General features: G+C 41.9%; 1 long non-coding RNA gene across 6 annotated transcripts in view; it reads right to left on the reverse strand.

Moving 5' to 3' along the window:
• Window positions 1-2,310: 2,310 nt before the first annotated feature.
• LOC104854734 overlaps window positions 2,311-27,998 on the reverse strand; it is a 61,791-nt gene continuing 36,103 nt past the window's right edge. For 5 of the 6 annotated variants that reach the window (XR_778191.1, XR_004515869.1, XR_778192.1 and 2 more), the window contains 5 exons: window positions 24,898-24,986; window positions 24,078-24,262; window positions 23,178-23,296; window positions 16,748-16,854; window positions 2,311-3,653 (listed from right to left, as the gene is read on the reverse strand). This is a non-coding gene — a long non-coding RNA (uncharacterized LOC104854734). Of the gene's footprint in view, window positions 3,654-16,747; window positions 16,855-23,177; window positions 23,297-24,077; window positions 24,266-24,897; window positions 24,987-27,998 lie in introns of all 6 variants that reach the window. The other variant, XR_778193.1, reaches the window with a different exon arrangement.

The raw sequence follows: 27,998 nt of genomic DNA on the forward strand, positions 1-27,998 counted from the left end.
CAGAACTTTACTGTTTTCTGGGTATTATTCTTTTCTTTGTTGTTCTATTTTTATTTTTTTAATGGCGTGTGTTGAATGTCTATAATTTTGTTCAGATGACTGCAGAAGCTGGAACAGCTGTTGCCGCCATTGATACATAATGTGCTGTTATTGTTGGACTTTTATATAAATATACACACACACACACACACACACACATATACACACACAATATATATATATATATATAATTTGCATTTTTGGAAACTAACTGTGCTGTCGACTTTGGAAAAAGCTATCCCAATTTACTGTGTTGAGTTGGCACTGTACAGAAATTAACAGCCATATTGGTCTAGAAAGTTAATTTTTTTCCATTTCTATAGGGGTAATGCACTGTATTAAATACGTAAGGTCATATCTACTTGGGTTTGATTACAGAAACTCATAAAGTATTCTCTAAAAAATGAAAAAAAGAGAATAATATAAGGCTACAAGTGCAAGAAGCAACTTAAATATGTTCAAGGACCATTTTCATCTTCAGAATTAAGGATTATTTTAATGTTACATCATTGCCTTTTCTCTTTTACTTTCCTTTTTAGTTTTATTTTAGGATTCCCTATTTTTAATGTTCATATAGAGATTTCTTTTACTGAAATACTGAACAGTTTCTCTGGTGTGAAAAACTGTAATAGTACACAAAATCCTAATGAGATAATTAATAATGTGAAATAGGAAGTAAAGGTTTAAAGGTGTAGGGAAAGTGGGAAGAGTGGGGGAAAGGTAATAAGGGAGAGGAAAAATTATGTGAAACTGAAAAAATGGAAATAATTTGTTTGTACGTGGGGAAGGGAGGAGGGAGGGGGTGTAGGGAGGGCAGGGACAAGGGGAAAAATGAGAATCAAGACCTATCATGCAAAGGTACAGGATCGCAATCATGAATGTAATTGTACTGTATACCTAGATTGTACCAACAAACTCAATAAAAATTTTTTAAAATGCAGCTAAGTACTCTGATTTTGTCACCCCGTGTGACCCATGCACCGTCTTCTCTACAATGCCACATCACCTTGGATTCAGCTGATTATGGACTGAAACCTCTACAAACTGTGAGCCAAATAACCCTTTCCCCTTCAAAACTGCCCCTCTAGTATTTGTCTCAGCAACAACAGCAAAGTGACTAAGACAGACACTGACACCAGAGAAGTGGGGCTGTAACTGTGACATTACATGGCCAAGTGGCTCGAGAGCAGTTGGAACTCCCCATGTGGAAAGAGGACGAGCTCGGAAAGGTTCGGAGATGCCTGAAAAAGTAGACCTGGAACCAATTAGGCTTGACCATATGAGAGATTTGGGTCAGAGCTCAGAAGACCAGAAAGCTGGTAAAGATAAGGCACTGGAGGCTTCTGCTGGGAAGGAGGACTGCATTGGCCGCTAGGCTCCAAATGATGTGAGTTATGCCTTGGCAGAAAGTTTCCCATCATTTTGCACGAGACTTTATACGAGATTGAGATTCAGGGCGGTGGACTAGTTCATCTGGATTAGTCCGATAGAAGAAGTTTCAGCTCAGGCTAATGTTGAGGCAGTGTCGTGGCTGCTGTTGGGGTCTTTTAGGCAGATTCGTGTTGAGAATCAAAAGCAAAGAGGCCAGCAGGATGATTTAAACGCTTGTTAGTTTGGTCAGAAATGAAGCTCTAGTAAAGCTGTGGACTGCACAGATAGACCAGAGATCTTTACAACTGAGAAGGAACAGAACAGAAAGGAGGGCCTGAGGGCATCACAAGAAGCAGCAGGACTCCATTATTTGCAGCCACAGAATAGCAATGAAAGACTTTGCCTTGAGAAGAAAGCTCTAGAGCAGGCAGCATGTTCCTGAAGGGTGGCAGCCTAGAGAACTGGTTCCTTGGAATTGGCTTCAGAGTGCTCAGCAAAACAGGCACTCAACCCCTACAGCCATGACAGAAGAAAGCCTGACTACTGCTCCAGCTGGCAGCAGACCTTGGCATCCTCCACTGGATGATGGCCTGGCAGTGAGCCCCCGGGGAAGGCAGTGTTAGTGCTTCAGGAAACTCTTACTTTTAAATTTGCAAAACCACACTTAAGAATCCTTCTTGGACTGGGGATGTACACTACTGATACACAGATTGCATAGCATGGGCAAAGCCTGTGGTCTGATACCAGGACCATTAAAAAGGCTTTACATGGCCTGTGATTTACACCAAAGGATGTGGAGCTACATGAACCTGGAATGAGTCCCTGCAGTATAGCATTTAAGGTAATTCACCATGTCAAGCTAGTAATATGTCCAATAAACCTTTAACAGAGTCTTTAGAATCTGTTCTGTTTGCCTTTATGAGTAAGTTGCATGAAAAAGCATTTCTTTTCTTTTTTTTCTTTGGTACCAGGGATCGAACTCGGGTCCTTGCGCTTGCAAGGCAGGCGGCAGAACCATTGAGCCAAATCCCCGGCCCGAAAAAGCATTTCTAAAGAAACCTGGTTTTGTCCTGGAATATGTCACACTGAAAATTTGAGTACTTTACTGTTCGCAAGAGTGAGTGCGCATTCGCACATGCATGCCAGAGGAAAGAATAGTGCTAAGGCTGGGCTAGGTATGCACTTCCTGCAATGTTCCGGGAGCATAACCCACACTGAATTCAGAGGAGTTGCATCTCCTCTTTCATGGACATCCTGACTCCTGAGAGCTCAACCGGATGGAGAAGACACCCTGTAAGATCCTCTGCTTCAAAACTCCTCCCTGAATGCCAATGTTCAGCAGAATTTTTCATGAGACCATTCAGTTTGTCTTCCCCATGGCCTCTCAACCAACCAGTGACACAATGAACCCAGAGGTGTTAGGACACCCAAAGGCAGTGGTATCCAGCCCAAGCTTAACAATGAGGTGGAGGAGGCCCAGTTCCACTTGTGTAACAACTGCTTTTGAATCACAAATAAGCTGCCCTCGGTTGCCCTTTACATTGTCTGTTTCAGAAAACTGGGCTTAGCAACACATTTTCCAGTGTTTCTAAGGCCTTCGTTTTACATGGGGTAGGAAATAACAAAGACCCTCGTCACCTAAGTATATCAAATAATTTGACACATTAGCAGTATAACAAGAAAAGAAAAAATGCTAATAATCCTGTTAAACCTGCACACTTCAATTCCTCTGAAAAAAGGAAAGGTGAGCTTGAGCCCTAAGGAACCTCAGGGCCTCTCAGGCGACCTTTTCAATGAAAGTACTGCCAGTGAAAAGTCACAGGACAAGGACTCCAGCGAGTCCACAGTAAAAGATTCTTTGAGAATATCTTAAACACTAATGTAAGTTTTTCTTGTCCTTTTCAAATTATGACATGTCAGCACGTGAAGTACTCTGTTCTACATACCCAGAATAGCAGTGAATTCACATAGTGAAATAATGAGCAGCAACTGCTCTGCCCTTGCCAAGTAACAGGCCCTCCCTCTACAAACCTCACAGGTTACAAATGGTAGCAAGTCCTCACGGCTGTTGGGTGCTGAGCCCTGTCAGACTCCGCGTGAAGAGTTCAAGCTGGGAAACAAAGGATGAGTTTCAGAAGATGAACAATCCCAGGATCCGGGCTTTTTCTTTCTTCATATCAAAATTAGTGTGGTGACTTCCAAGATCCAAGATGTCCAGTTAAGTAGCGAGGAGTCTTCTTGCCCTAGAGAAAAGGAAATATATATGTAACTGATGTCATGAGACAGCCTACTGAGCTGCACAGAGGTGGACCTGCAGAGGTGACATAAGGAGTTAACCAACCACCCGGATATGTGCGATTCTTTCCCACATGTGGGACTCAAGACCCTGAGACATTAGAGCCTGGGCACCTGCTCCATGCTACACACATCTCAAAGATGATTTCACGTGATTCTCACAACTAAAATATAAGGTGTAATTCCCACAGTGTTAATGAGGGAACTCAGGCTCAGAGATGACAACAAGAATAGCCCCTGGAGTTTGATTTTTCACAGCAGAGAATTGGAAGGATGAAGACTTGAAGGGACACTGGCCCGTGTACTGTCATAGTTGCCCTTTGTCCCGGAGACTCTGCCAAGTATTGGCCCTCCCTTCAGAGCACAGACAGCATTTCTCTACCACCACCAGGTCCATGGTTGACAGCTCTTCCTATTACATAGATAGTACTGATCCCAATTTCCTCCTTTTGTGGCTCACAGTAGAAAAATTTGAGCAACACTTCTAGGACTCTTACATTCCTGGAATTCCTTCGGAAGATCCAGTGCAGTCTATTTTCTTTCTACCTGCTATGCAGAGAACTTTGAGAGACTGTGAAAACACTAAAACTTGGGTAGTAAACTGTTACACTTAGGTCTCTATAATCAGAAAATTTAAACACAATGAGTTCATCAATTACACTGGAAAACACCCCCGAGAGGAACACAAATAAGTGGAAGAAGTCACCGCTTAGTAGGATCTGCACAGAGACCTACGCTGAGAGTACCGTGCTGTGCCCATGAACTGATCTTAGCACGGTTGATGGTGCCTAAGTGAGAGATTCTCTAAAGGGCTTTCCACTCCATTCTAAATGGTGATATATGTGACAGGAGATTCTTCCTGACCTCTGCTCAGCTCTTGTCACCTGACCCCAGTGAAGGTTGCTCCCACTTGTCTATTGCACTGTGCAGCTGGGGCTGTCCCCACTCCTTTTACATCACAGGGTCACAGAATGACTGACCCGGGACAGTTCCACTGCCACCCCTGAGGTAGGCGGTGACTAGAAAAATGGGAAGATATGTGCCTGTGGGTGACAGCCTACTATCAGTGTAGAAATACTAGGTACTGGCAGATTCACATGATAAATGAGTGAAGAACACATAATACTATTTATGTAGAAGAGTGTATACAACCTGTGGAGGGACCTGACTACTCCATTTAGAGGCTTGTGCTGGATTTGCCACATCAAAGATAGAGTAGGATCACAGGGACTTTGCAAAAACACCAGAAAGCACTGCTATTCAGAAGCCCATCTGCCTTTTCCTCAAGGTACCAAAGTTAAACATCACAGCAGAATTACAATATGTGTCTCTGAGAGTCAATACCATATATTTTGTAGAAAGGGAGTCTCAGAGAAATCCTTTTTTCTTGTCATTCAGGAACACAGTGACTGACTTACTCAAAACTATGAGCAACAAATCTTGGAAAGGGGATTGTGCGCCCTTAGTTTGTTATCAAGTAGTGACCTCTATATTTCATTCAATATCGTGCATCAAAACATTACACACAGGTATCCTGTCTCACTATATAACCAAATACTGACAGTTAAACAATGAAGAAATAGTGTGCAACTGCACACTTGTGTCATTTTCAATAATCATTAATATAATACATTGGAAATTGTCTTCCATCAAGAAGGAGCTAAAATAATTCACAATATTTTCACAAAGACTTCCTTCTGTTAAATAATGTTACCACTGCTTGACATCTATTATACTTCTTTGAGGAGAAAATGGAAAATGAGTGACCAGCTGCTAATACAATGTAAATGTTATGGCTTGTGTTTAATTGTCCCCCCAAAGGCTCGTGCTCTTTCAGAGGTGGCTGATTCTAGAGTGTGTGATGGATTCCTGGTGGCACTAGGCCTGAGGGCAGTAGGATTAAGGACCTGAGTGCTATCAGCCCTAAGTTGTCTGAATAAGATGAAAAGGGCAGAAAAACACTGTTAATTCCTGGTGGCACTAGGCACGAGGGCACTAGGATTAAGGACGTGAGTGCTTCCAGTGCTAAGTTGTCTGAATAAGATAAAAGGGGCAGAAAGACACTGTCAATGTCTCTTGTTTATGTCTCTGTCTTCCCCTGCCTTAAACTGTTCTCCCTTTCCATGTGCCACCCTGACTTGGAGCCAGTCAATTACAGACTGAAACCTCTGTGACCTCATTAAACCCTTTCTCCTTGATCTTTGGATGTGGGGTATTTAATTTCACCAAAGCAAGACAATTAACTAACAGTAGATTTTGTGAATATGCTCTTATACCAGCAGGTCACTATGAGCTATGAATATGTAATAAAAGTGACTTCTGATTTCATAACACGCATATTATACAAGGGTCAGGACTCTACCTAAAAAGACAAGACTAAGGGGACTAACTAGCGCCCCAGTTTCTTGAGTTTGCTTTCCTACCCATGAGAAAGTGCATACATAGGTTGAAATTGAAAGAAGAACAATCAATTTTCTGATTTCTAAAAATATTCTGATGGATGATTTTTTAAGGTCATTCGTCAATGTAGAAAGAGTTGAGTCTACATTAAATAACACTTGCATTCATGCATATGGATATAAAGAAGTAGGCCTTGCCCCTCTCTTACTCCCCTAGGCTTGCATGTAGACTTCATGACACAACCAGCCAGGCAGCCAAAGGGGAGAGAACGGCACGGGCCAGAGGAGGGGAGAAGTAGCCTCTTCCACCCAGTTCTTGTCCTCACCTGCCTTGCCCGAGACCACACCTTTTCATCTTGAGTCCACAGAGAAATTACAAGAGTATTACTTTCTAGGAAAAATCACCTGCCAACAGGGACCAAATCCAAATTTAAAGAAAAACCATACATTAAATACACAACTCTCTTTCAAAAATCTAAACGTGGGCTGGAGTTGTACATCAGTGGTACAGCATAATAACTGTTGATATATGTAAGTCACTGATCTTGATTCCCAACACTAAAATAATAACCTAAATAAAAATTAGGGCCAGGGATTTAGCTCAGCAGTACCATGTTTCCTCCAAATAACAAGATGCTGAGTTCAATCCCTGGTACCAAATGAACAAATAAATAAATTTCAAAAAGTTAAAATTTCCCTCTGAATGAATGAGACCACCATCCTTACTGTCACTTGAGTCCCTTCCTCTATGAAGTCCTATGGTCTTTAGGTTTCCTTTCCCAGAACAAGCAGCCCAGGCTGATTAGGCCCAGAGAGCACAGCTTTCAACCCTCTCAGGTAATCTGCAGCCAGCAGCTGTGACAGCCTAATGACCACTGACCTTGAGGGAACTCTGCTCCCCAGCCCTTAAGCAAGCCAACTCCCCTTCAACCCTTGCTTTGACAGCCTTGCCATGACAGCAATTCCCTCGGTTACACCTTCTCTCCCCTGTGCCCCACAGAAACTAAGCCAGCTGCCCTTCTGGTCACTTTAACCAGATCTGGGCCTTCCAGATTTCTAAAAAGGACCCTGTGCTTGGCTGTGGAGCTGCTTCTTTCCTTTTTCCTAACATTCTCCACCTGTGAATTTTCTCTTTTTTTAAATTGAACATTCACCAGGGTTTCCTAAGGAAATCAAAGCACCCGGGACAGAATTTTCTTAAATAACCTGAAATACAGCATGAACCTGATTTGGGAAATGAAATTCTAAACTGTGATCACTGGTGATCACCACCCAGCACCTCCAGACTTTCCCTGTCATAAAATTACAAAAACCACAATCAGTAAACAAAGACTTAAATAAATAGCAGAAATTTCTTCCCTTTTAGATTTATATCAAACAGGCAGAGAACTTCATTTATATGAAATAATAAAACAACGTAATGTAAAATGAAATGAAAGTTTAAGCTACCTATTAATTTGACACCAGTAATAGTGATCAAAGCAATAGTTGCAAAGCCAATTTAAAGAAATGTTCCCTTAATTGTGCACCGAAGATAACAAAAATCTTTTTAACACTGACTTCTGAAAGGGGCAAGACCCACATTTAATTGAATAAATGATACCAAACACACAATTCTTCTGTAAAAAATATCCCCTGGTTTAACTGCCACCAAGGATAGATGGCTAAGAGCATTCAGTGTTATAAAACGTCAAGAACTCAGTCAACTGATTAAGAAATGCATTAACGAATCAAATCTATCTCCAAGTATTTCCATTTCACGCAATTTACAAAGCAAGAACACTAGAAATTTTTTAACAAATAATTATATCAAATAAAAATTATAATATGAAATAAAAGCAATCAAATAGAAATTAATTTTCTCTCCGTAAAGGGAAACTTACACAAAAACTTTCCAAGGCACTTACTTATAAGAGATCAGAGAACAAAACATAAATAATTAAATGCAACGAGATTGGATACATAAAGTACTAGACTGAATCCAACCCTGTTTACAAAATGGCGGTAAATGACATCCAGGACGATTGTAAAACTTCATGTGCATATCCAGAAGATTCATTTAAAAATGTGGATGGAGGGCCGGGGATTTAGATCAGTGGTTCTGGCATGTGCCTCATAAAAATGTGGATAGAGCAGATTTTTTTTTTTTTGTTTAAAGAATAGTTGTGGAATAAAGCCAAAACAAAATTAAAGTCAAATAATTGCTCTGTCATGAAAAATTACCACACAAAAATACTGTAAAATAATACAAAAATGTAGGTTCCCTGGGAACTTTATTCCCTTCAGGATCTTAAAGCTACAAGTACATGCCAAACATTCCCCAGTTGCATATGTATAAAGAGATAATAACAACAATCATTATAAAGACTCTTGGTTGAATAAAACAATATTACGGGGCCAGGGATTTAGCTCAGTGGTTCCACCGCCTGCCTTACAAGCACAAGGACCCAAGGACCCAAGTTTGATACCTGGTACCAAAAAAATAAAAAACAAAACAAAAACAAAAACCCAATATTAAATACATAAGTACACTGCATCAATGTGCACAATTGGGTTCAATTAAAAATGCCAACGACCACTGTCCTTGAGGGAACTCTGCTCCCAGCCCAAAAGAAGCACAACTCCCCTTCACCCCTTGCTTTGACAGCCTCTCCATGACAGCAACTCCCTGGGTTACACCTTCTCTCCCTGCTCGCTCCTAAGGCCCCACAGACACCAAGAGAGCTGCCTTTCCAGTCAATTTAACCCAGATCTGAGCCTCCCAGGCCTCTAATAAAGACCTGTGCTTGGCTGTGGAGCTGCTTCTTTCCTTTTTCCTAAGATCCACCATCTGTGAATTTTCTTTTTAAATTACAAATTCACCAGGATTTCCTAAGGAACCTTATGCAAAGCACCCGGGACAGAATTTTCTTAAATCACCTGCGATTCAGCATGAAATTGATTTGGGAAATGAAATTCTAAACAATGTTCACTGGTGATCAGTACCCAGCGCTTCCCAATTTTCCTGTCATAAAATTACAAAAACCAAAATCAACAAACAAAGATTTAAATAAATAACAGAAATTTCTTCAGTTTTAAGAGATTTACATCAAACAGGCAGACAACTTCATTTATATGGAATCATAAAACAATGTAATGTAAACTGAAATGAAAGTTTAAGCTACTTATCAATTTGACGCCAGTAACAGTGATCAAAGCAATAATTGCAGAACTAATTTAAAGAAATGTTCCCTTAAGTGTGCATTGAAGGTAACAAAAATCTTTGTAACATTTACTTACCATGGGGCAAGAACCACGTTTGATCAAATAAAATGATACCCAACACACAATTATTCTGTAAAAAATATCCCCTTGTTTAACTGACAGCAAGGACAAATGGCTAAGGGCATTCAGTGTTGTAAAATGTCAAGAACTCAGTGAACTGATTAAGAAACTCATTAACAAATCAAAACCATCTCCAAGACTTGCTTTCAAGGCAATTTACAAAGCAAGAACAACACTAGAAACTTTCTAACAAATAATTACATCAAAAAAAATTATAATATGAAAGAAAAGCACTCATATATAAATTCATTTTCTCTCTCTAAGTAGAAACTTACAAACACTTTCCAAGGCACTTATAAGAGATGAGAAAACAATACCTAGTTAAACGGAATGGCATTGGGTACTCAAAAATACCGAACTGAATCCAACCCTGTGTACAAAAAGGGGCTAATTGGCATCCAGGGAAATTCTAAAACGTCATGTACGCATCCCGAAGATTTATTTCAAAATGTGTACAGAGAAGATATTTTTTAAAAGAATAATTGTAGGACAAAGCCAAATCAAAATTAAAGTCATATGACTGTTATGTCATGAGAAATCATTCCACAAAAATACTTGCTTGTACAATAACACAAAAAGTAGTGTCCTTGGGAACTTTATTCCCTTCAGGGTCTTAAAGCTACAAGACCTTGCCAAGTAGCCACCAGTTACATAGTCATAAAGAGTTTATGACAGCAAGCATTATAAGGACTCTTGGTTGAATCAAGCAATAATAAATACATAAGTACATTGCATAAATGTGCACAACTGGGTTCAATGAAAAATGCCTGGCTATTCAAGGTGGTTTGTGAACAAGACGAATATCAATTTTATTTTTACATTGAAATGATTAGGAAACTTTTCTGTCTTTTTAAAACAGCATACCACGAAGAGGGATCGTGAACCTTTACCAAATTAAATTAAACATACTTTATTGTTGGTACAAGAAATGCAAGCCTGTTTCCAAAGGCAGATGACAGCCATAAACAGTAATAATCCCACAACGGATCCTGCCACCCATTACTGTGCTCCGGTTCAAGGTGACAATCACACAAATATAGTCTCTGATTAAAAGATTCCATGAAAAGTGCTGAGCGGAAAATTAGCAATATGTACCCAAGGACTCTGTCAAATTAAGGCAAATGAAGACCTCCAGTACCACAGCCACTTTGGTCCTGGGCTGACACCTGCTCAACACACCTAAAAGGCTGTTGCCTTATTTGTGACATCACAACACAAACCCTAACTATTACCAAAGAAGGGATCTCAGACCAATATTTCAACAGACAACATGGCCAGTTGTGGTGGCACAGGCCTGTAATCACAGCACTGGGGAGGCTGATGCAGGAGGATCACCTCAGAGTTCAAGGATAGGCTGTGCTACATGGGGAATTCAATGCAAACCTGAACTACATAGACTCTGTCTCAATGAATAAAATGAAATAAAATAGGAAAAGGATTGGAAAAGCTCATCATGTAGTTATATGAAGTACATAGACCAACTCTGTATGAAGTACAGAGGCCAACATAGCTACCAACAATCCAAGTGGTTAATAGGAAAACCCAAAGCATGAATCTATTCATAGCACATCAGCTATGTAAACAGAACATACCATAAGCCCAATGCAATCAAAGTCACAGCACAAATAACGAATAAAGTATGAAAACCAAGGAACCTTCTACTGAGGTCATTTGGGAAGGATCACCATGTTCCCAAACCCCAGGAAGACTAGCAGAACACTGCCAATCTTGGCAAAGTTTCTTCCCTTTCAGCCATCTGGAAGTACAATCAATACACCTTCTAAGGACCTCAGAACACACCGTATACCTGATACAATTTTTTAAAAATCGTATCACAAACCACCAATTAAGAATCAAACTTTACTCACACTTGGAGATTACCACCAGAGCGGCCACCATGTTCCCACAGTCCAGAGGGGAATGAACTACAGAAGTCCAGCTGCCCAACAAACTGTTTAAGAGTCCTGGCCACAAAACAGAGACCCTCTGACAGACAGGCGAAGGCCCCACCCTCAAACACTCTCACTTGCATGGTTTCAAATAATAGGCAGCAAAACCACCCACTCTATCCAGACCTGTAACTTGAAGCTGCACCCGTATCTCAGGTTCAGCTAATTACCCACTTAATTCTTTGATATCACAATCATCTATTTCACTTATCCCAGGCCCTCATATACTACTCAAGCCTTTTCCTTATGTACCATAGCTTCTGTTGCCTAATATTTCTGATTTGGGAAATCTGGTTCACCCAGTTCATCCACACCCAGCTCAATTTCCTCCAGAAAGACCTCTAGGATTACTCCTTGCACCTTTGCTAGGAGAGGAGAGTTCATCTTTGCTGTTGAGTGACATATGGAGAGACGCTAAAGCTGGGATACAGCAGAATGAGTTGGCCGCTAGCAACAGAAAGCATGGGGCTCGGCCTGGTGTGATGGGCCTAAGGCATGCATGTGCAGTGTGGGAAGCGAGGGAAGGTTGCCAGAATTGTAGAAAGGCCAGGTGTATTAAATAAGTTTGCTTATACCAGCCTCCCTGCTCTCCCTGTAATATCACAACGCACAGAATTTGGGGAAAAAAATGGACTCAGCGTTTTCCAAGCAGAAGTTTAAAGGAACAGCAACATCAATTTGGTTACAATCAGTTCCCGACTTTAAATATGCAAGACACTAGAGATAGACAGATGGCTTAGTATGCCGTGCTAAGAACACAGCTGTAATAATCCAATTGTCTGCTCCTGGTGGATTAGCTTCCTAAATCATAGTTCTAAGTGACATGAGGCTGAGGGGAATGAACAGGAAGAGCTGGCTCAAAAAGAACAAACTCCCACTTAGAAAAGAGGAGTTTTTATTCTTGGATCTACTCCACACAAAATAAGTACATACATGAGCGTATGAATACTGTAATAAGCCTGAAGCAATCAGTCCAGTCTGCACACATATATAAAACATATTGTTTACTCATAAATATCTACAATTATTACTTCTAATTTGAAAAAGGAATATTCTCCCTATTGTATGACCTCTATAGAGTCCTGGAGCTCATTTTCAAACTCAAAAAATGCTTATACATGAGTTCTTTCCCAGTTAGTGCTTTGTGGTAATATTTCAACAAATATGCAGAGGGGGAAAATAGCTGTCTGAGCCACTGCGCAAGGATCACTGAAGTATCTGAGGATACAAGCACTGTGAGCAGGAAGAGAAGGAAGACCATGGATACTGATGGGCATGCAATTGCCAAGAACTTCAGCTTGGTCCACACCTGTCACTGCGACTCGTCCCTCTGAATGGCCTCTGCAGATGGACACATGGCTGGAACCTCTCGGTCCCAGGTCAGCACTGAATGTCCTAGGCCTCAGTTAACTTTTATGTCTGTGTTCTCTCTTCACAAGTCACTCTTGTCCCATCCATACTTCATCTCATATCTACCTCCTAGCTAATGAAAATGTTCAACTGTCTCTATCTATTATGCAGTATGGATGGGGGTTTTAAATATGTACTGGCTTGAGGTATGCTGCTTGCATTCATTTCACAACTTTTGTTTGCCCCAGCTGTTTACCTTTTGCATGTTTTTGCTTTTGTTTCAGTTGGAGGTGATATCTAACTTGTTCAGTCAACTCTAACAAGATATCTTGTGCCTGGTAATTTACAAACAAGACAAATTCATTACACACAGTTATGAAGGCTTGGAAGATTAAGACAAAGGTACCAAGAGATTCACTGTCTAGTGAGGGCCTGTTTCTCATAAGCGCTCATGCTATGTGACCTGAGATGGTACAAGGGTCAAACAGCCTCCCTCCTCAAGGTTTTCAGCTCTGGTTTTGATCTTAAATATTCTCTAAGGACATGTGCTAAAGGTTTCATTACTACTGCAGGGTGCTACTGGGAGGCAGTGAAACTTTAGGAGGTGGGAAGGCAGTTACACTGTAAGAAATACTGAGAGCACTCCTCTCCTCCTAGCGGTGCTCCTATCCTACACTTTCCCTGCTTCCACTTCCCTCTCCGTCCTTTCCCTCACTGTCCCTCTTCCTGTCCCTTTCCTTCTCCTTCTTGAACACCATGAGGTGAGTACCCTGCCTTCATTGTGCTCTGGCTGCTGTGATGTCTTGCCTTGCAACAGGCCTGAAAGCACTGTAGCCATCCACGCATACACTCAAACTTATGAAAACATGCATCCACCTCATAATTTGATGTATCCCAGGCATCGTGTCACAGCAATGGAAAGCTGACTAAAACACTGCCCTGTAAGGTCACTAATCAAAAATCATATCCCAAATATAACACATATTAATGTTATCATGTGGGGGTAAGTGCTCACATAAATTTTGGAGGAACATCAGCATTCCAAACACAACATTCTGTTCCTGAGACAGAAAATTCACAGCTATCTCACATACAAAATAAATACACTCCATCCCTATGGCACTCAAATTCTTCATTTATTCAAGAGCCAACGCAAACATCTAAATTGAAGATTTGTACGAAAATAACAGAGGAATGGGAATCCTATGTGTGGTTCATCTTGAGGCAAACTGGCTTCCAGCTGTGAGCATACAGATCATACAACTTTCGTGGTTGCAATATAACAATGGTGAGGCAGGTACAAAAAACACATTCCTTTTCAACAGCAAGAAGCAGGAAAGGTAAATGGGATAACATGGTCAGGGCTGCAGTGGTGAGATAATCTGAACCAACTCCAGAACATTCTTTCCAGTAAATGAATCAAAGAACTGAGACACTAGTGCTTGGAGCATGTGTCGGCTAAATTCCTCACACAGATGCCTGCTCACGATTCTCACAACATCCACAGTACAACATACAAATCTTATTGCGCCAATGAGGCTAAAAGATGATAAAGAGAAGACTCATGAAACACTGAGAAAAACACACCAGCGATTTTAATGAAACATGCTTCTCACTTCTATCTGAAAAGCAGAGAAATGGACACAATGCATGAAAGGGAGAAGGTGTGAAGGTGCACTGGCCTGTGTATTATTTTATAGTCTGTCTTTGTCTCCAGGACTCCTTTCAAATACACCCCTCCCTCTGGTGTGAAGATGTCACTCTCTACCAAAACTTGGTCCAGGCCGCTCATCTTTCCCCTTCCCATACACAGTCTGATTCTAACCACCTTTATATGTTGTTTCTGCAGCAGAACACACGTCCTAGAATTGTCCTCCCCAAATCCCTGCAAACCTCTAGTTCCTCTGCATGATCCAGGAACCTTCAGCTAGCTACCAACCTCTGATGTAAGTGTATCCAAACAGGACTAAAGTCAGGTTGAAAGTTGAGGGGAATATTTTAGGATCTAGCATTTATGCAAGAATACTAAAATGATTTTTTTAAAAAGTTCTGTAAGAGTGACATTCGTACTCTACAGGAACACAGATAATGAACAGAGTAACCCTGAGCGTGTGCCCCTAATTACCCTTTCTGAGAGCACTGACTGCAAAGGGCTTACTAATATGAATGGTGTCCCTTTAAGATCCATGCATCTGCTAAGCTTGAGGAGGGCTTGTATGAAGGTCATGCAAGTCACTCTACTGAAAGGAAATCACCAAAACGTGCAGGACAATTTTTCTCCCAGTCTCTATGAGAAGATGGAATCCTAACTTCCCTAAATGCCACTTAGTAGATAAGGCCATTGGATTGCGACAGCAATCAGCTTTGGGCTGTTCTCACTTTTCTCACCGAACACGGCCATCACAAAGCACCTCCCTACTCCTTCATTTTTCCCTTTATTGATTTTAAATTTCAATATTTTCCCCGTGCTGCAGATGGAACCCAGAACCCTCATGTGTACTATGTGATTGCTGTATTACTTAGCTACTCCCTCAGTCTGTTTCTCCTTCCAAATGCCTAATCTCTGTACAATCAAAATTGAGGTCAGATACTAGAGAACCCTCTTCCCTAGTGCAGAAGGATATCTCAGGATGTATGATCCAAGATGCACACAAAAGCTCCATTCCTGAAACCATGCTAGAGTCTAGATGTTTCCGTGACATGTCATACTTGCCATTCTCCATGTGTACTAATTTCACACATCCTGCTTTATTCTCAGGCCCTAGGAGGGCAGGATTATGCAAGGAGGGTTACAGGGAAATCACCCAGCTCTGGGAAGAAACGAAATTGTATTGGGAAGGTGTCTGGGAAGAAGAAATCTAGTCATTTCCCTTGTATATGTAGCCCAAGCTTTGCCAGCAGGGAGGACGGACAGATTGATGTTTAGGAACACAGCAAACTCCTACAGTTGCTGCAGGGCTTGCAGCCATAACTAGGGGCCTAAGCTCAAGAAAATAGAAGCTCCCTAGAAATGAAGACTGGCCAGCAATTAACTTTCAGTGAACAGTAAGGCACTGAATCAGCAATACACTTTCTGCAGAATCAGACCTACACCAAACAAAATATTATATGACCAAGGAGGAATGAATAATGTCATGATGCGGGCAGAGGGGCTGGATGTCATGGTAACACAGCTAGCAGATTATCACGTACTGATCAGTCTGCCAAATCTCCCAGCATGGTACACGATGATGCAAGGAGAGAGTGGGATAAAGGATGATAAATAAACAGACATTCCATTAGGGAAGAGTGGGTGTGAATAGAATCATGAGTATTTCCTTTTCATGTCCCCCTTCAGCAAAGAAGAGAGGTGTAGGGACCTGTACAGCAAATTCGGAAAGACAGGATCCGCATCCTACAGCAGATACAGATTCGGAGACCTCCATATACACGCACATGAATACGTCTTTCATCTCAGACATTGTGCTAAGAAAATATTTATATTGTGTGCCTATGTGTTTGAAATTTGTATGTACTATCGAAATACAGAATGTATAAATTCTCATCTCATGCATATTTTGCTCTTCAAGTAACCATTTGATCCGGGGATTTAGCTCAGTGGTTCTGCCACCTGCCTCGCAAGCGCAAGGTCCTGAGTTCAATCACAGGCACCAAAAAATAAAAAACAAATAAAAAGAAATAACCATTTGAAATTCAAAAATTCAAATCAATCCCCTATTCCTCGATCCTCAATTCCATCATCTTCATTCATGAAATGATGCTATTACCCAGCTGCTAACAGGGTGTGAGAGTTAAGTGAACACACATCTGCCGTATGCTAAGAACAATACTGGGCACAGAGTGAACTCCCTAAGTGTCATTCTATAGGAAGGCACAGCCTTTTTCTCGTGCATTTTACCTACAATGCATCTTCCCCATAAGATAGGCACTTGGCATGTGAAGTAAGAGAGATTGCAGGAGATGGGCAGGGCATTATTAGTGCAATGACACATAGTCAGTTATAAGGACAGTAATGGATACCTTGGCTGGAATAGAGGTCTCCATGTTTGAAGATTCATCGCTTGATGGTCATTCAGGGTGGCTTTGGGGTAGTGTAACAGTTCTTCTGGCAGTCTTTTCCAGATTTCCTGTATTCAGAAACATCAGAGTAACTTTACTGGAATGGGACTCTGGTTCCAAGCCTGCACATCAAATGAAATGGGTCTGGAGTACATGGGATGAGAGAGCAGCATTGCCCAATTCTGTATTTTTCTTTGCATGACCCCTAAGAGCATTTGAAATGCATGCAGGAGTCAAAGTCTTATTTTTCCTTGACTTTAGCTTAACCCAAAAAGGCTAGTGGCTAACGTGTGGCACGGTACTGTACTTGAGGATATACGTATGGGATCGAACATTGTCTGCATTGCAAACCTGGATGCCCAGTTTGACGTGCATGAAATCTCTCAGGGAAATGAGTCCACAGATTTTAGAGGATTCTCAAAATTTAACATTAGTATGGCATCTTGTCACCACTACTGTGACTTCCTTCTCCTGCCTACCTGTCTCTGCTGTAGGTAGCTCTCTCCCATGGTTTTGAGAGAAACAAACTGAAATATAAGATGTTAAGCGCAGATCAGGTGGTAAACTGCTGGAAAGTGCCATGGCAGCGCCCTGCACTATGCGTTCCAGGGCTCCGTACTGTGCAGTCAGGATCCCATGCTGCTCAGTGCTGACACTGACTGTGAGGCATCCAGCCAGCACTTCAGGCAGCTCCAGTACACAGAAGCAGCCAGGCCTGGGAAAGCCTTTAGCAGATTCTGTAGCTTTGCTCTCAGTGGCTGGAACAAAAGATGCATTCTATGGTACAAGTCCTAGAGCTGCTCTTGTTAGAGACATTCCTTGTTAGGCTGCCAAAAGGGACAGATGCAGGGGAGCCCATAGGGCCCAGAGAGGGAAGACTTTTTGCCATCGTAGAAGACTTACAGAAAGAAAGCGGACAATTAGGGCGCCACATGAGAAAATGGGATGGGATCTTGCTATTAAAGACAATGGGCAGGGGGACAACTAGTCTAGAGCAGGTATTTTCTGTTTCATTATGTAAGCACAAGACTCCTCCACAGTTCTTTGCATTTTTCACTTGTGCTGCAATCAGTAGAGTATATAAGTCAGTGGTTCTCAACTGTATCTGACTGTATTCACATTCTGTAAGACACATTTCATAATCTCTAATTGATAACTATTACAGGAAATTCAAACGTAACATAAAATACCTATGTACATAACAAAAATCTGCAGTAACGTGCATACTGGTCTAAGGCCATTCGTGACAAGTCCTTTGAACGGCTCCCAAAAGTTCATAACTTTTTGTTTTGTTTTGTTTTTTCAGTACCAGGGACAAAACTCGGGGCCTTGCACTTGCGAGGCAGGTGGCGGAACCACTGAGCTACATCCCTGGCCATAGTGTTTTTAACCTCGTTAAATACTGACTAAAAAAAAAAAACAACACAAAGAGAAAGGAAAGAAACTAACAAAAATGAGGCCACATAATCTAAAATATGTATTTTAGGGCCCATTTTAGACAAGTTCGCAACATCTGCATCCACTAGACTCTAGCAGAGATAAAGGCAAAGGAACAAACCAGAGTTCATTGTTGAGTTTTAAATTCACCATACACCTGTGTGGACTTCCAGCACCAGAAGACATCATGCCATCACTAGACGCCTGCATCTCTGCTTAGAATCCCTCAGTGTGAAAGTGCTTAAGACACTGATGACGGGAAGAAGCACTGTCACACCACCACGAGCTGTATGTAGCTAATGAGCAGGTGAAGAGAGGATCCCAGGGCCAGGGGATCTGCATTGGACTCCAACTGAAGTAACTGTCTTCATTTCACTCTAAGCTTCACTAACTGACCCCACGTGGCTAGAGGCTATCACGTAAGACAAAACATCTATTGAGGAAAATTAAAACAGAATGAGGTCCACTTCTGCTCCTATCATTTTGGCAGCTAGAGGTATTCTGAGACCAAAAGGAGAGAGAAATGTGCTTACAGCCCTATTTTGAAACTACTTTTCCAGGAAAGAAATAATGTCAAAGTATTCCTATAAATTTCCTTGAAGTAGCACAGACTGTTCTAGGGGAGGGGGAGGAGGAACATATGTGTGGATGGATTCACCTGATTCGCATATACTCACCAGTCATCACTTTCACTTACTCAAGTATAAGGACACTTTATGTTCACGTGTTCCTCTAGCAAAATGGGAATGCTGAAATCATATACAGTCAAGCCCATTAAAGAACCTCTACTAACGGAAGCAACTCCCCAGATCCCCCAGTGATTTCCAGTTGCAAATTCCTTCTTCTGGTGGAAAACGCACCACCTGCTCACTCCCTCCCTCATGCCTGCTGATTCGCAGGTGGAAATCCAGGTGAGACCTACCACCCTCTCCTCCGAATCCCAACAGTGCACTGTGCTCTTCTATGCTGGGGTGAGCATGCATGGGGGATGGCACTAGCTCCCAGGCTATTGAACAACTCATTCCTTAACAGGAGAGACCAAAAGTTCCAAGGAAAATTCCAGTGGCTATGGGGCATGAGGAGAAGGGAGTGTTTTGAGTTCTCTGTGCTGAGGAATCCTCAGGCAGGAAGTGAGACACTGCATCTTGGGCCCTTCTAGACTAAATGGTACAAACACACTGACGGACACCTGCATCCCGTACCTCCATGACATCCTCGTGGCACACCGATCTCCAACTACTTAGCTGACACTGTTACAGGCAGGACTGTCTCCTACAGTCTTCTCTTTCCGGTGGGAGAAGACTTTAATATTTACAAAATGGAAGTTTCCTTACAAGAAAAAAATTATTTTAAATTTCCTAGGATCTGGGGCTCCTACACCTACCTACGCAAACTGCTCATTAACAAAATGTTTAAATCATTCTTAGCTGTACAAAGGATGGATATCAATAGGTATTAATTAAAAACATGGCGACAGAAAACAATTAGTATTTTAAAAAACAGATGATGCCAAAAATTACTTAACACTACATCACCTCCTTTAGTTTGGTCTCTCTACAAGGACAGATAGTGTGTTATAATACAAATATATCTAACAGGCAAGGGCCCAAGATTTCATTCTGGTGCCATGAGGAAATAACTCTAAGACCATTGCCTATACTTCCGGTCTCCTGCCCTCCGAACCAGTACTGTGCTGAGCCTCACTGGTCACTGCACCTCTGCCATCTTTACACTGATCATCAGGAGATTCCTGAGTGGCCAAGCCACTTACAAAGATGTACTGGAGCCTTCCTGATATGGCCCAAAGACACAATTCCTATGTAGAGATACAAGATCACCTGCTACCTTGCTTCATTTGAGAAGGGTACAACTTTAATTCTTGTGTGAGACTCCCAACCCCTGCCTAAAACCCCTTCATGATGATAGCACAAATTACAAAACTTGGAGTTCTAACCGAGTTCATGGTTTGAGGCCAGTGGAAGAGTCACATCATCGAGTATGCTCTTATTCAGTGTTAGTATTCCAAAAGGTATGTGCAAGTGTCTCCAACAAGTTTTATTCACAGAACACAAGTATTTTACAAAACCCAAGGCCTAAAGATCAAATACATTTATTAGACAACGAAATGACATTTGTTCAAGACAAGTCAATAGTTGGTTGGCAAAAGACAATCTTTGCAAAACAAAAAGCATCATGAAATAAAAAACCCAGGATTTGCAGAGGATGAAAAGAAATTCAATTATGCCATTTCTATTCACTTTTCCAGTGTCGCAGAACAAAACCTGGTTCAACATGAATGTTGTGAAAGGATGAAACCAGGTATATGGGGACAGTGGATGGGGTCATAGAACACACAGAAAGACCCAGAAACGTCTGAGTGAAGAGCTGCCAGCAGAAGGCTCCCCTAGCCTAAGGATGCTGCTTTCACCCATGGGACCCAAGTATACACCGGCCTCTGACGTGACTGCCTGTGTGCAATCAACAGATCTTTTGGGAAATTCCAAGGCAGATAGATAGGGGAAAAGTTTACAAAGCAAAAGTATAGCAGCAGAGCAAACTTGACGCACAAATAATGACACGTTTAATTGTGGTGCATTCTGCAAAACAGCATGCTGGGAGATCAGGGAAACCATTCGTAGAGGACAAGATTCTGAAAGTTTATGCGGCTGAGAATGAAGAGGAAGACCTGAGCTGTTTGCATAAACCCATATGGGGAGGAAATTCTAGGGAAAATGTGAAAAAAAGCCCTTATTCAGACATTTTAATGATACGGGTGTGAAGTATAGAACAGAATATGCTGCAAGGTTTTGGAGCCAATATCAAGAAGGTTCTCCCTTTAAAGACATGACTGAAAGATATACTGAGGCTTCTTGTAAAAACAGGTGTCAAAAAACTGATCCTGTTCAGGCAACACAAGACAAAATGCAGGAACTAAACTACATTCTAAGCACTTCCTCATATTTTTCCATAGTGAAATACGAAATGCTAAGGAATAAGTGGAAAAACCACCAAATATACTTCCACAAAAAAAGGCTGACAGGGAAAACATTGGGCCACTTCTCCCTCAAGCTGGAATTCTATTTCCCCAACAGAGCCTCAGTGGCTGTGTATGGCACAGGAGGCCTCAATCCCTCACTGCTGAATCCACCAGGCCCTGTGCTTGAAAGTGCAGCAAGGTGTCCCACAGGCAATTCAGTCAGCCCCCGAAAGATCCCAAAGAAAGCACAGTTTAACACAGGTAGGCCACAAAGACGTCCAGCTCAGATATGTGGAAAGTGACTTCTATGTCTTGTGTTTCTGTGCCCTTCAAGCACGGAAACAAGAAGGCTGGGGCGGCCAGCCCGAGTTCCTGAAACAGGAGGTGGGTGGACACCTAGGCTCTCCTGAAGAGGCTCACGAGGATGAAATCTCCTTCAGTCCATCTTTGGTCACTATAAAACTATGATAGATTTTTTTCCCATCATTATGCAACAGACACAAAGCAGAAGCCTGTGGGAAGGTGTTAGATGCAAGCTTGGACAATACTCCAACTGCATCCCCTTCCCCGAATTAGCAGAGCTCCGCACTGCTGACACAACATTGTTCTGTTTCCCAGAAACCATTCTGCTCTAAACATTGGTCTCTGAGCACAGAACCCTGACAGCAGGACACCCTGAATGTTTCCCCCATCCCAGCTATCCGAAGACCTCAAACATGCCCCTGTATGCTTCCAAAATGATTTTTCCCAGGAATTTCAGGCACTTCAGCAGGATGTCTGAGAAAGTACTAGAAGGACCTATCATTGGCAGCTCACCTTCCTAAGTATCTCCTGGTCAACACAGTCACCAATAAAAATCTGGATGCTAAGCGTTCACCTCAATCAAAAGCAGGTGCTCCAAAAAATATACCTGGCTTCTCACAAAACCTCCTTTTACTGAACTCTGTAAGACAGACACAACTCACCTCTCCCTGATGCATTTTTCACAACTCAACACATACACAAAATGAATTTACACAGTGAAAAGCTCTCCCCAACAGCCCTTTTCCCAACCCCCATTCACACAGAAAAGAGAACATAAGGACCTTCTCCCATAAAAACACAAAAAACAACTCTGAACTCCACAGGCCATATCTCTCGTTTAACATTGACAATGGGCACTAATGTAATGCAGCTATGAGAAAGGGGCAGGAGACACTGCCTTGAACAAAAAATGTCTGTCACAAGTTTAACACCAACGTCCCTTGTCCTCAGTGAGCAAGAGCATCTCTCCAGAGTGCATTTACTACGCCCAGACCATTCGTCCCCTACACTGGGATACCCTGAACAAGGGGCCAGATCCAATGGGCATTCCATGTTTCCTCATCAGAGGAGACCTCTTCGCTTCTGAGCCTCTAAAGTCTATTGTCTCAGTAAATAACACAGAATGTCTGAGCAGCCATACATGAAACCCACTTATACAACATGCGTCGACCTACCAGTTTATCCCATTATTTCTACTGCTACTCATTACAGGTGGGATCCCTGCATCACCATCCTTAGGAAATGGGAGAGAAATTACTGATTCAGGAAATTCTACCCTGTAAAATGCAAAAACATACCTGAAAAGACTTCTTGGACTGGGGATGTACACTAGTGATAGACAGATTGCATCGCATGGGCAAAGCCTGTGGTCTGATACCAGGACCACTAAAAAGGCTTTAATTGCCCAGTGATTAAAACCACAGGATGTGGAGCTACATAAACCTAGACCGAGTCCCCGCACTATGACATTTTGGATCAATCACCATGGCAGGCAGCAATATGTTCCACAAATCTTTAATTGAATCTTTATGACCCATTTTTTTCATCTTATAAGTAAGAGGCACGAGAAAAAATATTTTGAGACAAACACGGATTTGTCCTAGAACATGTCACACCCAGAATTAGCAGTACTCCACTGTTCCCACTAGTGAGAGGGCCTTCTCCCCCACATACCTGAGGAAACAAAAGGGCCAAGGCTAGGCTAGGCACACACTTCCTGGGAAGTTCCATGAGCAAAGAGCCACTCTGAATTCAGAAGAGTCGCATCTTCTCTTTCATGGACATACTGACTCCTGAAAGTGAAACCAGATGGAGAAGACACCCTGTAAGATGCTCTGCCTTAAGACTCCTTCCCGAAGGCCAATGCTCGGCAGAATTGCCCAGGAGACCATGCAGTTCAGGCTTCCCCGCAGCACCTCAACCCACCACGACACAGTGAATCAGAGGACTGTGCCACCCAGAGGCAGAGGAATCCAGGGCGTGCTTAGCAAAGAGGGGGAGGAGGCCCAGCTCCACTTCAGTGTCACAACTGTTTCTGAATAGCAAAGAAATTACGCTTGATCGCCACTACATTGACTGCTTCGGAAACATGAGTGTGGGAACACATTTGTCCAGGTTTCTACGGCCTTAAATTGTCACTGTGTGGGAAATAACACAGACCCTCATGATGTAAATATTGCAAGTAATTTAACACATTCCCAGCAAAAACAAGAAAAGAAAGAAAATAATTGTCAGCAATCTTGGTCGAAGCTACACACTTCAGTTCCTCTAAAAAAGACGGAAAGATCTGAGACCCAAGGAACTTCAAGGCTGCTCATGTAACGTTGAATGAAAGTAGAAACATTAAAAATCTGAGGAAAAGAAGGTGTCCACAGAGTCCAAAACCAAAGTCTCTTTGAGAATATCTTAACGTCTCGTGTATATGTTTCTCCTTTTCAAATATTCAGATATCAGCACCTCAATTTCTATGCATTACACAACCCTGAATTGAATTGAATTCACACAAGCAAAGAATGAGCAGAAACTTCTCTGGCACTGCCAGGTAACAGGTCTTCTCCAAACCTGGCAGTTTACCTATGGTGGCAAGTCCGGACGGCTGTGGGGTGCTGAGTCCTGTCAGTCTGCCCGTGAAGAGTCCAAGCTCGGCCATAAAGGATGAGTCTCAGAAGAGGAACAACCCTAGGGATACAGGCTTCTTCTTCCTTAACAGAAGGATTTGTGTGGTGGCTTCCAAGTTGTCCAGGTAACCAGCGAGGAGTCTTCTTGCCCCAGAAAAGGAAATATGTATGTAATTGATATTATGACACAGCCCACGGAGCTCCACAGCTGTGGGCCTTCACTGGTAAGAGAAGGAGTTAAACCAATCACCCAAAGCTATTTCCAATATGTGGAATTCAGGAACTGAGACACTAGAGCCTCGAGTACCTGCTGTGTCGTAGACACATCTGAAAGAAGACTTTACGTGATGCTCACAACACTTACAATGCAAATTATTATTCCCATTGTGGCAATGAGGGAATTGAGACTAAAACATGAAACAGAATAACGATGGGAAACTGAGACTCATATACTACATACTAATTTTTTTTCTTCTTCTTCTTTTTGGTACAGGGGATAGAACTCGGGCCCTTGCACTTGCAAGGCAAGCCACCGAACCACTGAGCTAAATCCCCAGCCCAACTAAATTTTTTTTTTTTTCAAAACACGGAATTGGCCACAATGAATGGAAGGACGAAGACTTGAAGGGGTACTGCCCCGTGTATTGTGTCATAGGCGGCCTTTGTCACTGAGACTCCTGTCAAATAGTTGCCCTCCCTCCGGGACACAGACAGCATTCTCCACGACCACTTGGTCCGTGGTTGCCAGTTGTTCCTATTACATAGATCCCAATTACCTTCATCTATTGCTGACAGTAGCATTTCTAGCATCCCCACCGTCCTTGGGTTCATTTGCATGGTCCAGCGCAGTCTCACTTCCTGGTGCCTGGTAGTGAAAAAATTTCCAGATACTATGTAAGAATAAACCCTCGGTGGTAAATTGTTAAACCTAAGTTTCTACAATCAAAGAATTCTAACACAATCAGTTTGATTGTTAAAACAGTGACAATCACATTGCACAGGGGAAGATGGTGATGGAAAGAAGTCACTATCTAGCAGGATCTCTACTATTGGGTTCCATGCAGTGCCCATGCACTAAACTTAGCATTGTTCATTGTGCCTAACTTAAGAGATTCTGTAAAGGGCTCTCCACACCATTCTAAACGATGACATAGGTGACAGGAGATGCTTGCTGACCTCTGCCCAGAAAGAACACTGTAATAATAGTAACAATAAACAGGTAATAAAAGTAACTTGTGACATCTTTTGAAAGATATTTTCCTAGATCCAGGACTGCCTGAAAGAACAACATGCAGGAGGCTAGTTAACATCTCAGTTTGTCAAATTTGCATTCCCGCTCAAAGAGAATACACAAATAAAGCAAAATCCTAATACAGGCAATCCATTTTCTGACTTCCAAATGTAATTCAGTTGGCTAATGTCTAGAGAACACTGATGTTCACCAACATAGGAAATTTTGAATCAAGACTACAGTTAATACAGATATATAGATATAGACATAGATCTATGAATACAAAGAGGCAAATATTGCCCATTTCTTTTCCCTATATGCTAATATTCAGACATGATACAATCAGCCAGGTGGCCACAGGAGCGGGAACAGTATGTGCTAGAATAGGAGAAAAGCAGCCTCTTCCACCCAATTCTTGCCGTGACCTGCCTGAACCTAGACCTCTCTTCTTTATCTTCTTTACGTACAGAAATCACACAAGTCATTTTTAAAAGATGCAACCCCTGGAAATAGGGGCCAAACAAAGACTTGGAGGAAAACAATACATTAAATACACAATTATAGCTCAAAACTAAACTGTGGCCTGGGGCTGTACATCAGTGTTAAAGCACACGAATAGCATACATCAAATCTTGAACTCGATTCTGAGCACCAAGAGCATAAAATAATTAAAAATTAAAGTGTGACGTATGATTTGAAGGAGTCAACGCCTCAAAAATGGAAAAGACTCCATCTGTGAATGTATTACTTTTGAAATTATACTTTCTCCGTGATTTTCAAAGGAAACTTATAGAAAGCAGTAATGAAACGATTTCATTCAATAACCGCTAAGTCAGTGTGCAGTTCATTTCTGAAATGAGATTCTAAATCATGCTCAGTGGGACAAGTGACCGATATTTCCAGACATGCACTACGAAAAAGCAACAAACATGGGGTCAATATACAGCTTTACATGAAGAATACCCCAAAACATTCTTCAGTTTAGGCAGAATTATGGAATAACGTATACATCTCTGATACTATTCATAAATATAATGTATTAAAACAATTCCATGGTAAGCTGAAATGACAGCTTAGGCTAGCTAGAAATTTGAGAGCAGTAACTATGATTTACTTGTATGACACATAATTATACTGGAAAATGATACAAAAAATAAGACCACTGGGAACTTAACGGTATTGAAGGAACGAGTTCTTGCCAAGCACCCACCTGTTTACCAATACATAAAGAGTTAATAACACTGTACTTTTTCAGGACAACACTTGGTGCAATACATTAAATATTTACATTTCACGGAAGTGCACAACAACAGAGTTCAATGACAAGGGCCAGGGGATTCCTGGTGGTTAGTGAAAAGAGGAATGTCAACTTCCTTAGTTCTACACTGACATTATTGGGAAACTTTTCTGGCTTAAGCTGACATATCAAGACGACCAGGTATAAACCTTACACAACTTATACAGAAATGAAGTGCAAACTTTAAACAAATTATACTAATCATACTATGCTGTTGCTACAGGTAATGGAAACCTGTTTCCAAAGGCTGGTAAACAGCCAGGATCAGTCATAGTCCCGCAACTGATCCCTCACATGTTACTGTGCTCCTTTTCAGGGCAAAATAACACACATGTGTTCTGCGAAATCCCAAGATAATGGCCAAGATCAAAATTTAAACAAATTAATGACAACAATATGTACCCAAGAACACTGTTAAAGAAAACAAAATATGGACGTTCTGTAGTGGTCAAAGGCCACTTCCTGCCATAAAACCTACTCAAGCAACCGCATCAGCTGTTTCCTCATTTTCCTCTCAACACAACACAAACCCCAAATATTATCAAGCAGGGGACCTAAGACCAATACGGAAACTGACAAAATGATCTGAAAGGCTCAGCATGTTGCCACATAAAGTAAACACTGAAGCCAACACAGCTAAGGACCTTCCCGGTCATAAGGCTGGAAGCCCGCGGGACACATCTCTTAGTAGCCCTTCTCCTAGGAAAACAGACCACCCTAGATAGCCAGTACGATCAAAATCACAACACAACACACCAACTGCAATTCAAAATCAAGCAAACTTAAACTGAATTGGTTGCTTGAGCGGGTCCAGCAAATTCCTACATCCCGGGCCACCGAGACCTCTGTGTAGTCCTGGGCTCACACAAGCTCAGCGTGAAGCATCCGCTGTCTCTTCAATTTTAAGTTCAAAGCACAACCACACGATCACGAACAGGGCACTAAAATACTAACATTTACACAAACAAAATGATCGGAAAGACTCCTCACGCCGTTACGTAAAGTAGAACCGTCTGCCCAACTTGAAAAATCGCAACACAAACCACCAATTAAGAAGCAAACTTTACACGCACTTGGAGATCCCCACCGGAGCGGCCGCCATGTTCCCACATCCTGGAAGGCAATGAGGTACGGAAGCCCAGATGCACAATCACCAGTTTAACCGTTCTGGACACAGAACAGAGCCCCGCTGAGCCAGGAAGTTAGCTCAGTGGCCCCGCGCCTGCGCAAGGTCCTGAATTTGATCCCAGGTACAAAATGAAACAAAACAACGACTACCAAAAAAAATAATAATAATAATAACAAAGCCTCTCGGATTCTTAGCCACAACATAAAATAATAATAATAAT

Source organism: Fukomys damarensis, unplaced genomic scaffold, assembly GCF_012274545.1.
Source record: "Fukomys damarensis isolate Sample0158 unplaced genomic scaffold, DMR_v1.0_HiC HiC_scaffold_39, whole genome shotgun sequence".
Taxonomy (NCBI): Eukaryota; Metazoa; Chordata; class Mammalia; order Rodentia; family Bathyergidae; genus Fukomys; species Fukomys damarensis.